This window comes from Heptranchias perlo, chromosome 24, assembly GCF_035084215.1.
Source record: "Heptranchias perlo isolate sHepPer1 chromosome 24, sHepPer1.hap1, whole genome shotgun sequence".
Lineage (NCBI taxonomy): Eukaryota > Metazoa > Chordata > Chondrichthyes > Hexanchiformes > Hexanchidae > Heptranchias > Heptranchias perlo.
In genome coordinates, this window is record NC_090348.1 from 38,586,476 (window position 1) to 38,599,333 (window position 12,858).

At 45.3% G+C, this 12,858-nt stretch overlaps 1 long non-coding RNA gene across 1 annotated transcript in view; it reads left to right on the forward strand.

The window, feature by feature from the left end:
* LOC137341879 (uncharacterized) overlaps positions 1 to 12,655 on the forward strand; it is a 32,314-nt gene extending 19,659 nt beyond the window's left edge. Inside the window, exons 2-3 of the long non-coding RNA XR_010967149.1 lie at positions 10,470 to 10,684; positions 11,556 to 12,655. This is a non-coding gene — a long non-coding RNA (uncharacterized lncRNA). The remainder of the gene's footprint in view (positions 1 to 10,469; positions 10,685 to 11,555) is intronic.
* Positions 12,656 to 12,858: the final 203 nt, after the last annotated feature.

Here is a 12,858-nt window from a genome sequence, read left to right on the forward strand (position 1 = left end):
AGGGAGATGTGAGAACGGGTCTGCCCAATTTCCAAACAAGTTTAAAGATAAAAATTACAAACCAGTACATGCTTGAAGAACCAAAGATTCAGAACTCAACTTGTGCTGTGTTGTGCAATGGATTGTAGAACTCAGTACACTATGAACCCAGAGTTACAGAGAAGCAAAAAAGCTGGAAACACTCAGCAACAAAATCAAAATACTGCGGATGCTGGAAATCTCAAATAAATACAGAAAATGCTGGATACACTCAGCCGGCCAGGCAGCATCTGTGAAGAGAGAGAGACAAAGTTAACGTTTCAGGTCGATAACCTTTCATCAAAACTGAAAGAAGTTAGAGATTTAAATTTGTAAGCGAGTGCAGCGCCAGGGAAAAGGGTAGGGGGAGGAAAGAACAAAGGGAAAGATCCGTGATAGGGTGGAGGGCAGGAGTGATTAAATGACAAAACACAAAATGAAGGGTTTTGATAGAGTAAATAAGGAGAAACCGTTTCTAGAGGCAGAAGGGTTGGTAACCAAAGGACACAGATTTAAGGTAATTGGCAAAACAGCCAGATATGAGAGGAGGAGAAATATTTTTATGCAGCAAGTTATTATGATCTGGAATGCACTGCCTGAAAGGGCGGTGGAAGCAGATTCAATAGTAACTTTCAAAAGGGAATTGGTTAAATACTTGAAGGGTAGAAAATGGCAGGGCTATGGGGAAAGAGCAGGGGAATGGGATTAATTGGATAGTTCTTTCAAAGAGCCAGTACAGGCACTCTGCAGTAAGATTCTATGATTCTATGATTCCACACACAGCACATCAGCCAGCGTCTTTGGAGAGAACAGGCAGGCGACATTTGTTCAGATCTGATGAAGGGCATGAACCTAAAATAATGACCGTCTGCTCTCTCCACTGCTCACTGATCTGTTGTGTGCTTCCAGCTTCTTCTTTTTTGACCCAGATTTCCAGTATTTCACAGTATTTTGGTTTTTTTTCACACAGGTCATGAGTTGGGAAGAGGGAAGTTTTTTGGCATGAAATGGCTCTGATCTAAGATTCTGCACTTGATATTTTCCATTTGCAATTAGCATGAGAACAGAGCAAAAGGCAAAGAGAAAGAACAAAGGAAAAAAAAGTGTAGATCTTTTTTCTTTGCCTGGTAACAAGAAAACAGGTTCATTAAAAAAAAAATGACCACTTCCAAATGCATCACTGATGCTCTGATAAGATGGTTACCAATAATACGAGTAAGTAGGTGTCTAAATCGGCTCCAACAAACCACAGGAGTTACACCTACGGACTGGTCTGAGATTTAACGTGACCACAGCCCTACTTTTAGTTTTCTGCACATGAACCTCTGCTCCTTGTTCACATTTCATGCCCAACCTCATCCGCTCCCTGACTTGTATCATGGAAAAGCTGGCACTGTTGAGGAACGCTACTTTTGGGATATATTATTTTGTTTGCACTTGCTATCTCGAATGTTGGTATTTTATACACACATACACCTCATCGTGACATCACTGAGCCATTTTGGAACTGAATAACAAGTTGGTGAATCATACTGTTCGTCACAGTGACGCACTCTTAAACCCAGGATCAAATCACCCCTCCGGGGATGGCAGTGAAGTGTATTTTGTTTTAACTGATTGGGCATCGCTAACAAGCCATCCCGAGGTGGTGGTGAGCCTTATAAAGCCTTATGCTAGCTACCCTCAAGCTGGTATTTAGTACACGCTGGTGGAATTGTCAAACACAGCCTAACATAACCACTTAGTTTGAGCTGTGAAGCTCTAATCCTCACCTTTGAGGTTAAACGCAGGGTTTGTTTCAGTGATTCTCACGACAACCAAGACATGAGAATGCAGTTCTGCTCTTTGTATATCTGAGCCAATAATTTGGTTAGGGAGCACTCGTCTTTGACTATGGATAAAAAGACCATTTTTTTAAGGGCTGCTGTGTGAACATGGGCTGCTGTCATCTTTAATACAATTCTGGAATATTAATATGCAAAGTTTGCCGCAGCCAAATCTCGGGTTAATTGTTGGACCTTGCATCTTGCAGCGCTGTTAAAATTGGTGGTTTGAACTCGATTGCCAGACCTCTTGATAACAGCACAATTGCCTCATGTAAGCGAGTCCACAAGTCAATGGGATGTGGTTGTTTACAGAGTGTAACCTAGGGCCTCATCTCAAATGGTGTATTCACTGTAAACCACTGTATTCCAGCACACATTGGGGAGCAACCATGGCATGTAACTGGCATTGTGGATTGGCCGCCTGTAATAAAACCACAAGGTTTTCATCTCCATAATTTAGGAAAAGGAAATTGGGCTGCCCAAGACGAATTTGACCCCTGATATCTTTTAAAAAGTGGGGTGCTATTCTAAGGTTGGATCCGAGGCAAATCACTGGGGGCAGAGCAGAGCTCTATTCAGCTGTAGTCATACTATAGCTGATGTGGGAGTGCATGATGCTCAAAATGGCAACATATTGGAGTAGATTTTCAACTTGCCGCCCGGGCATAGAACTGACAGTGCGGATCGGCCACCCATTATAGAAACCGCCCGGTTTTCATTTCCACTGATTATTTTCATTTTATTCCCAGCATTAACATTCTTTGTCTTGATAAGCACATTTAAAAAAAAAATGCACAACTTCTAATTTCAGAAGATTGTGATTTCAGAAATAAAATGGTTGTTTTCATCTCGGTTATTTATATTGATCTTATTTTTTCATTACAATGTAACAGTAAATAAAAATATGTCTTCATTCATCTTAGCAACAGGGTACTGTCCATTATTGCGACACAGAATGACCATAACTTTTTAAGTATTCATTTAGTCTTAATCTCCCATGTCTCATCCCACTTCTTCCTGTATAATCCTATCCCCATTCTATCCATTCATCTCCATATTGTTTTCCATCAATCAATATTGTGGTTGGATGGACTGCAGACTCCCGTGTAATCTCTGATATTTCTGTGGCTCAGTCAATGGGTAATGTGGGCACGAGGGTATTGATGATGGCTCTGGAAGTGATAGAATGTGCCACCTGGTGGTTTAAACTTAGAATGGAACCGAACAAGTCCAATCATGAAGCCTCATTATTTTTTGTTGCTGCACAATGACTAATCTCCAATTCATTCTGTATAATTTATCATGTAATAACAGTAGTGTGGGGTAAGGACTTTCTTACAGCGATCCTTGGTGAGAATGATTCTACCTTATGGTGTTGTTACTCCGTTAAAGGCACTATATAAATGCAAGTTATTGTTGTTGTTGTTGGTCATAGGGCAGTCCAGGTCATTGAGTTAATCCATTCATTTACTTTGCAGCATTTCTACAACTTTTTGTACCTTATTTCCTCAGTTATCATCCAAAAGTATGTATGGCAAGTGGGGAGGGGTGAAGGTGGGTAGGAAAATCGACAAAACATAATTACACTAATTTGAATCTCGCAGGACGTTCTCATTTTCCAGCATCTAATTTAACTTTATCCCTTTTTCTTTTGTTTCTGTTCCTTTAAATCTAATCGCCTGCTGAAGTTCATTAAACTCAGGCATTTTAGACACCTGCAGGTGTAGTTAGTCAGAACAGTGACCTTTCACCTCTGGAAACTTGGTTTGAATGCAACCCAGGCTCATCCTATTAATCCCCTCTCAATGATGCTGTTAAGGTGCCAAAGTGAAATCTCACAAATCTCCACCCAGTTCCTACCCATAAATTAACATTAACTAATAAATAACTTGACAATCATACTCTGCAAGGTCACGAGGATGGATGAAATATCAGTTTGGAATGTTACCCTGGTGCAGTAGATCTTGTTCTTTGGAGGTTGGGAATTAAGGTATGTTGTTGAGGCACAGAACATTGTAAGTTCTGATTTCTTTACTCTGCATTTAATCTTTGATGTTGACACCAAATGCAAAAAGTGGAAAACATTTCCATTTCCTGACAATGAACCCTCCCCCCTCACAAAGGGCACAAAACTTACCCCTCCAAAAAAAAAGAATTCATATACTATCAGGAATTTTCATTGAGAGTGTGTTTGTGACATGGCGGGCGCTAAATTGGGCCGTGTAGCGCCCGTTGTTTCAGCGCTACGCAGCCTCTCAAACATCCAAGAAGGCGTCTTGGCTGTGTACGCACGTTTCCAGCGTGACATGCGCCGGATGCCGTCTTAGTATACGAGTTAGCGCATGCGCAAATACCGCACGCCGGAAGCATATAAAGTAAGGAGAAAATGCGTGCAATCAGTGTGCAACGCTGCTTTAAAGTGATAGACACCATTTTGGACCTTAAGGCTCAACTCAACACGTTGTCTTAACCATGCACACCTGAACGTGTCTTGGAATGCCTGGAGGACCCCCACCCCAACACTATTTATAGGGACCATGCAGGATTTACAGGTTAGTTGCTGGCTTATTGCTTCTGGCTGCTGGTAGAATAGGAAGTGTTTTTTTTTGAAGCTCTCCATATTTACTGAGAGTTGCTAGAGTACATTTTAGAGTGGTTCGGCAGGTATTACCTTATGGTTCGGAAAGTTACAACCGTGGTTGAACAACATTCCTGGCAACCCTGGGTGGTCTGCTAGGGCTCCCGCTGGGCATGGAGCATGACTGGGAGCATGCAGAGAGGCCACGCACAGCAGGTTATGCTGCAAGGAGGGGGGAGGCCGAGGAGGCACAGAGAACTGCGCAGGAGGCCGTATCCAATGAGGGCCTTCCAGGACTAATTTTCCTACCTCTACATGACCGAGGAGGATTGCATCCAACGGCTGAGGTTCACCAAGGAAGCCGTGACCGAGGTCTGTCAACTGGTGCGGCCACAACTTCAGCCTCAGAGCAGGGCGAGGACAGCATTGCCTGTGGCTGTGAAGGTCACCGTGGTGCTGAGTTTCTACGGCTCAGGAGCATTTCAGGCCTCTGCTGGTGACATGTGCAACATCTTGCAGTATGCAGTGCACTGCTGCAAAGGGGAGGTCACAGACGCACTGTACCAGATGAGGAACATCTGGTACATTGCATCTGTGAAGGTTCATCACCTTCCCTCTTAACAGAGACAAGCAGAATGAGTGAGCATTGCTGGCCTCCCCATGGTGCAGGGTGCCATTGACTGCACGCACATTGTCCTGCGTGCCCCGCATATCAACTCGGCCGTCTTCGTCAACCAAAAGGGCTTCCACTCCCTGAACGAGCAGTTGGTGTGCGACCACATGCATTGAGTCATGGAGGTCGATGCCCACTACCCTGGGAGCAATCACAACACCTTCATCATGCGGAAGTTCAACGTGCCAGCTATCTTTCACCCAACTTGGCAAGTCAAAGACTGGCTACTGGACGACAAGGGCTATCCCCTCATGCTGTGGCTCATGACTCCAGTCAAGAATCCACGCACAAGTGCACAGAAGGCCTATAATGAAAGCCATGTTGCCACATGCAACATCGTGGAGCACACCATAGGCCTCCTCAAACAATGCTTCCGCTGCCTGGACCGGTCTGGAGGAGCCCTGCAGTACTCCCCTGAGTGGGTGGGCAGATTCGTGGTAGTATGATGCATGCTGCACAACCTCGCCATCATGAGGGACCAGCCTTTGCCACCAATGATCGGAGAAGATCCTGTGTCAGGAGGAGGAGGAGGAGGAGGAGCCAGAAGAGGAAGCGGAGGAAGACGCAAGGGTGCAACAGGGACCACACGCCTTATCTGCAAGGGTTCTGCGTGCTCACTTGATCCGTGCCCGCTATCAATAATGTCAACTACATCCTCCAACCCAGCAACAGTCCTACATTCCCCACCTTTTCGCTCCCACAAGACAAACAAATCGCCCTCCATCTGATTGCACATTGGTTTCCCCCTCAGCTCATGGCACAAATAATAACCGCCACCAAATGCAAATTCAAAGTGACATTTATCAATGAATAAATGAAATTATGGAAGCAGAACAGAGCTATTCATCCTTAAGCATTGCCTTAGTGCCTGTTGTTCGTGTGCCTTTACCCATCCTAGTGCTCCTACGAGGTGCTTCCCCAGTGGCTGGAGCATGGGTGGTGGGAGGCTGCTGGCCGTAAATGGAGAAGCATGCAGATGGCCTTGGAGGATGACCTCGAGTAGCCCTGGGCCGGGAGGGCCCGGCTTCAGACTGCACCATCTCGGCATGGGCTGCAGTGGTCTATCCTGGCTGGCCGATAGGCAACAACAGGGGCACTGGCAGAGTGGCAGGGGTGGGAGCAGGAATGCTGTTGTCCTGAGAGAGAACAGCAGGTCCGACTGTCATGGCGCCACTGCCACTATCCTGGGGCGGCGCCTCAGTATCCTGATGATAAGCTGGAGAACGGATTGCTGGAGTGCTGTGATGCCCTGGAAGCCCCGTTCCACAGTGGTCCCCAGAGCCGCGATAGCAGCAGTCTGAGCTTCCACTGCAGCAGTCTCAACAGCAACCATAGCTTGCAGACCTTTGATGATGTTGGTTTGTGCTGGAATGGAAGCAGCGACATCAGCCATCAGACACTGCATTATGGTGGGTTCCACAGGTGCGCTGATGGAGGTGACCACCCATTCCATGTTGGAAAGGATGGGCTCCAAGCTCCGCACAAAGCCCTGCGCCAAGTTGGAGTTGGACTCCTCCATGCCCCTTCTCATTGTGCGCAGGCTTTCTGGCAGGCTTTCCAGTGCCCCAAGCATTTGTTGGTGTACGCCCATTAGCCATCTCCTGTAGCCTGGTCCATCGAAGTCCTCACCTGACTCCTCTGCAGCAGAACTAGTGAGCGACCTCGCCCTCCGGCGAACTGGCACCTGCGTTATCCGTTCCCTTCGCCCCAGCTCCTGTGCACTTGTGTTCGGTGTCTCACCACGTGTCAGTCTCTCAGCTGGTGGAAGCGAGTATCAGATTGAGTGACTGTGTGGTTTCAGTGTCCCTCTCCTCCTCGGACGGTGCCGCCACATGTTCTTGGGTATCTGCAATGACAACGGGAAACAGGTTGAGTTGTGGAGCGGGGAGAAGAGCAAGTCAGAGGTGTGTGCTGACACCATCTGCAGCACATGAGTCAGAAAAGATTATGGGAGGAGGGAGATGTGGGCAACGGGAAGGAGCATTAGATATGCAGAAACCCCCTTCATCGGGACCTCCAGCTTGGCATGTTGTCACGGCTGCAGCGACGGCCCACCCAGTGATCCAAAGCACTGTCTCCTCTAGGGGGGTGAGGACTTGTAAGCATCCCTGTCCACCCTCGGGTCTCTCCAGCTGCCGGCTGTTATGCGCCACCTGCTCCTGCAAGACGGAGGACAGTTTGTCAATGAGTATCCTGCAAGGTGTGTGGTGATGTGCCTGTCGTGGTCGAATAGCTGTCGGTGTGTGTGTGACCCGTGAGTGGTGGTTGTGTGGCCTGCAAGTGCGGGTGAGATGCAGCATGCCGAGTGCAGCATTGCGTGTGGATGGGCACTGTTTGTTGGTGGGTGGGTGACGGGGAGTGTGATGCATGGAGCAGTGGCGCAGTTGGTTGGATGTGCTACTTGACACTTGCATTCACTCACCTTGACCACTCATGTCAAATCATTGAACTTCTTTCGACACTGCACCCAGGTGCGTGGTGCCATGCTCCTGGAGTTCACTTCCTGGGCCACAGCCTGCCAATGCCTGCGGAGCTGCAATCTGGAGGGTCTTCTGCCACCCTGCGGGTACATGTTGGCCCTCCTTTCATCCACCCCTTCCACCAGGGCCTCCAATGCATCATCTGAGAAACGCGGGGCCCTCTCTCACACCAGTCCTGCCATCCTTGCGGCCGTCTTTCCCTCCTCGTAGTGAACTGTGCATGTTCCATTTAAAATGTTCACCCGCACCTTTGAGGTGCAGGCTGCTGATAACGTGCGCTGATCACGCCCCATTTCCGAATTCCTCATTCTCTGTGCAGCCTCTCAGCAGCGCGGGTAGCGCTGGCTGCACAGAGATATCATGGTAAGTAGCAGGCAGCTTGAAATTCACGTGCTACCTGGGTAGGGGCCAATGGGCACGGGGTAATAGCGGATCACGCTACCCGCACCCGAAAATGGACCCTATCAAATTTTTTTCCCCCATTGTCTTTAAACACCTTCGCCAGGTCAGATGGTGAATACACTTTGGTTCATTAATCTCATCCAACCTTATCTTCTTCCCAATACACCACCTAACCATTTCGTAAATTAATCCAATTTCTTTGTGCCACTGTGAATTACAGCAGACTTTTAAGTCAGTAAAATTAGGTCTTTACATCGATTTAACGGCATAAGAAAAGCTAATTTTTCTGGCCCCACATAAATAATAGAAACTTGCCTCTACTGCCCGTGAAAATGATCTGAGTGTGCACAGCGCATGCTGCCACCATTTCGACCCCAATTTGCATATTGAAATGGGCCCACTACCTGAAACAGGCAAACGTTTTGGGTGCCTAGCGGTAGGCCCCTTTCAAAATGGCGCTAGCCGCATTGCCATGTTACTGACTCCATTTTGAGGCCGTGGCCACCCCATTAACACGAGGCGATACAAGTTAAACTTATCTCTCTTTATTAATATGATGCACATACACAAACACTATACTCACCCATTAGTAAGTGTATAGAAAAATAAAGTTCTCCATGATTTTATGCCTCAAGTTATAAACATTTAACATTATGAGATTCAGCACTGCTCTTGTCAGTCACAGTGGTGCCTGCTCAATGATGCCATCTTTAAAATTAAAAAATAAGAACTTAACAAACACTGCCAAAAAACCCCATGTTATAACATTCACTGTTGTCTCATGGATTGGGAATCATCCTGAGCGATCTCAGTAATGATTGTTTTAGCGCGTGTGTATAAAATTCCTTTGTCCACTGTTTTAGTGACGGCGTCAAGTGGTTCATTTTAAATGGTCTAATGCTTTTGCTATAATCACAGGCAGAAGAATCTCATAACACATTAACACAAAGCTATTTTGACCCTTCCAATGCATTAATGATGCTGCCACCAATTCTAAACAATTACAGCTCAATTCCCTTTAGTTTAAAATACTTTCTACCAAAAAGGACAATTCAACCAAGACATAATATAGTGCACAATAACTCACTAAGCAGTATATGCTTCCTCACATCTGGCATTCCTATTGAAGGTGGCCCCCTTTTGTATCTTGAGTATCTTAAATGTGATCTCCTACCATTATTTAAAATATAATCAGCATCTTAAGGAGACAGGTTGAGTGTCCTCGTATAAGAAACACAAAAAGTTAGTATGCAGGTACAGCAAGCAATTAGGAAGGCAAATGGCCTTTATTGCAAGGGGGTTGGAGTACAAAAGTAAGAAAGCCTTACTACAGCTATACAGGGCATTGGTGAGACCTCACCTGGAGTACTGCGTACAGTTTTGGTCTCCTTATCTAAGGAAGGATATACTTGCCTTAGAGGCGGTGCAACGAAGGTTCACTAGATTAATTCCTGGGATGAGAAGGTTGTCCTATGAAGAGAGGTTGAGTAGAATGGGCCTAAACTCTCTGGAGTTTAGAAGAATGAGAGGTGATCTCATTGAAACATATAAGATTATGAGGGGGCTTGACAGAGTAGATGCTGAGAGATTTTTTTCCCCTGGCTAGAGAGTCTAGAACTAGGGGGCATAATCGCAGGATATGGGGTCGGCCATTCAAGGCTGAGATGAGGAGGAATTTCTTCACGCAGAGGGTTGTGAGTCTTTGGAATTCTCTACCCCAGAGGACTGTGGATGCTGAGTCATTGAATATATTCAAGGCTGAGATAGATAGATTTTTGGTCTCTAGGGGAATCAAGGGATATAAGGATCGGGCGGGAAAGTGGAGTTGAGGTCGAAGATCAGCCATGATCTTATTGAATGGCGGAGCAGGCTCGAGGGGCCACATGACCTACTCCTGCTCCTATTTCTTATGTTCTTATGTTGCAACGGTAGAGAACTTCAGAGGAGCCCTGGTCCAGGATTTCAGAGCAACTTCTGGATAAAATCAATATGGCTCGTACTCTAGTTCCCCAATATTCTATTGCCAAGTCTAGACTATTTATTACTTATTGAAATACCCCCGATTGAAATATTTTGCACGTTGACACTTTTATATTTGCAAGTCTCACTTGTTGCTTCCCTTTGCCATACTTTATGTTTCCCTCTGAATTGATTGTCTTCTGACACTTGATATTGTCGGCAGCACCCTGATAAACACAAGCTTTCAACAGCTAATTTGGTGTTACCCAAGTAAAGCAATTTTGCAAAATATAGCAAGATCTACAGTCTTTTATGTAACGTTATTCCCCCCCCCCCCATTTCCTTTGTGATGTATTTATAAATTAACTATACTGAGGCTTCAAATTGTGGGAGGTGAACCTTTTACTCTCTGCTTTTCACTGCTATAATCATCCCTCAGCTACAAACACTTAGCATATTGATATTAAATTCCTCTATGTGCTTTATTTAATACAGATATTAATCTGCTTGTTTTATTTGTTCTGGGGATGTAGGTGGCATTGAGAAGGGCACATTTATTGCCCATCCTTAGTTCCCCTGAGAAGGTGGTAGTGGGCCTGCTCCTCGATTGCAATTGTTTGTACAACTTGCTCAGCCACCGTGAGAGGGAATTCAGAGTCAACCACGGAGTGTGGGACTGGAGTCACATGTAGGCCAGACTGGACACGGGCGGCAGGTTCCCTCCTCCTGAAGGATATCAGTGAATCAGGTGGGTTCTTACGACAATCCGGGCACTTTCATGGTAATTTTTCCCTGGTACTCACCACAAATGAGCAGACTAACTGATGTCAGCTTCACAATTTGCCCTGGTGGGATTTGAAATCGCAACCTCTGGGTTACTAATCCAGTACCATAACCACATTGCTGTACCTGTTATTCTAAATAGGTTACCATCTTTGTTTAAAATGCATACAAATACATTTATTCCTAGAATGAAGAAAGCCTCGCATTCTGTAGTACCTTTCATCTCCTCAGGACTTCCCAAAGTGCTTCACAGCCAATCAATTGTTTTTGAAGTGTTTTTTAAGCAAACACGGTGGTCAACTTGCACACGACAACATCTCTCAAACAGTAATGGGATGAATGATCAGCTTTGCCCTTTTTGGTGGCATTAGTGGTGGGATGACTGTTAGCCGGGAATCTAGGAGAACCCCCAACTCTTTTTCAAAAATATGCCATTGGATTTTTTTCATTTGATCAGACAGGCAGGGCCTCAGTTTATCATTTCACCTGAAAGACAGCACCTCTGACAATGCCGCCCTCCCTCAGTACCGCACTGAAGTATTAGCCTAGATTTGATTCGCATTGTGGAATTTGAACTCACAGATTCAGAGGCATGCGTGCCTAACATCAAACCAAACTGAAATTCAGCTTGTTGTTACGGGACCAGCATCAGATGGACATTCTACTCCTCTGTGAAACACCAGCTATATCTGTCTGTTCCTCATTCCTTACAAATATTTCCAGCAAGCCCCGCATCAATAGAACTACTTTCCATTGCTTCATTCCCTCTTGCTTTATTTGAAAAAGATGCTGCTGCCTTATTCTAAACATACCATGTAAACTTTTCTTCCTTCCAGTTATCTCATGAAATCGGACCCACCCTCACTGGCGTAATTGTGCAAGAGCACACAACGATGTAACAACGAGCATTTCTTCAGTACCACAAAATGATACAAAGAACTGCCTGAAAATAGAGAGGAAACTGCAGAACATGATAGACTTAAGGAAAACAAATGCTGCAATTTATGGATTCCATTGAGTATCTAAACTGTGGTTAACTGTGGAGCTCTGGGCTCCTTGTAGTCCAGTGTTGGGACAATGTATCACAGTCAGCATTGAGGCCTTTTTTGTGTGCATGTCTTTGCAATGTGTGGAGAACTGACTCACATCACTTTGATAAAAACAATGCATGTGAAAAACTGGGGTAACTGCTGCTTCACTATAGATTGAGTCACATCCCAGGTAACGTTGCAATGATTTGTTGGTGCAATTCTTAGTTTATGAAGTCAAAACCTACGATGTTCCTTTGTTGGGTCTGTTTGGAAACAAGGGCTTACCCTACCTATCACATCAATTGGGATGGGTTAAAATATAACTTGTAACATATGATGTGGCCTGAAAGCACAGCTCATTGTTACACCAACTCACTATATCATGGAATGGTAGAATGCACAGGTCCATGTCTGTAATTTCTCCAGGCTTGATCCCCAGTATTTGCTGAGAAGACTGAACTCACTTGGGTTTGTGGTGGGGACACTAAAATTAGCCTGGGATAAGGAGGGGGGAGAGGGAGATCATACAGTGTTCTCAGTCCTAATCACTATCCATGCTGCAAAGTGTATGTGTGTGAACTTCAGCTGAAAACAGGATCAAGCTTGGTGATGATATCCCTCTCACAACCACCACCCCCCCCCCCAATCAAATAGGCTGCTGGCACCCACCTTTTGGGTGCACACAGGAGCAAAGGGCACATGAGTGAGGTACTGAAGAGTCACTGCCCGGCTCAAAGATGCACCAAAATATTTAAATATATTGAAATAAGATCAATACGTAGCAAATGTATTTAGTATAGTCATCATTTCTATTGTATTCGATACTTAATCTATCATTCTGTACTGTGTCTATTCTTGGTAAAGTGTCACACAATAAAAATGGGGGTAGATTTTTGTCTTCACTACCTGGGCAGTAATCTATCGGGATGGATCGAATTTTATCGCTAATTTCATCGACCAGCAAAATCTGGGTGCAACTTTGGCCTTGCACTGACATTTAACCAAACAGAAGATACATAAATCTGGCCCGCAGCTCAAGTTTCAAGACGTGGGTACTTATTGGTAAGTGACTGCTTACAGAGGCAAATATTCTTTCGGTTTTTATAAA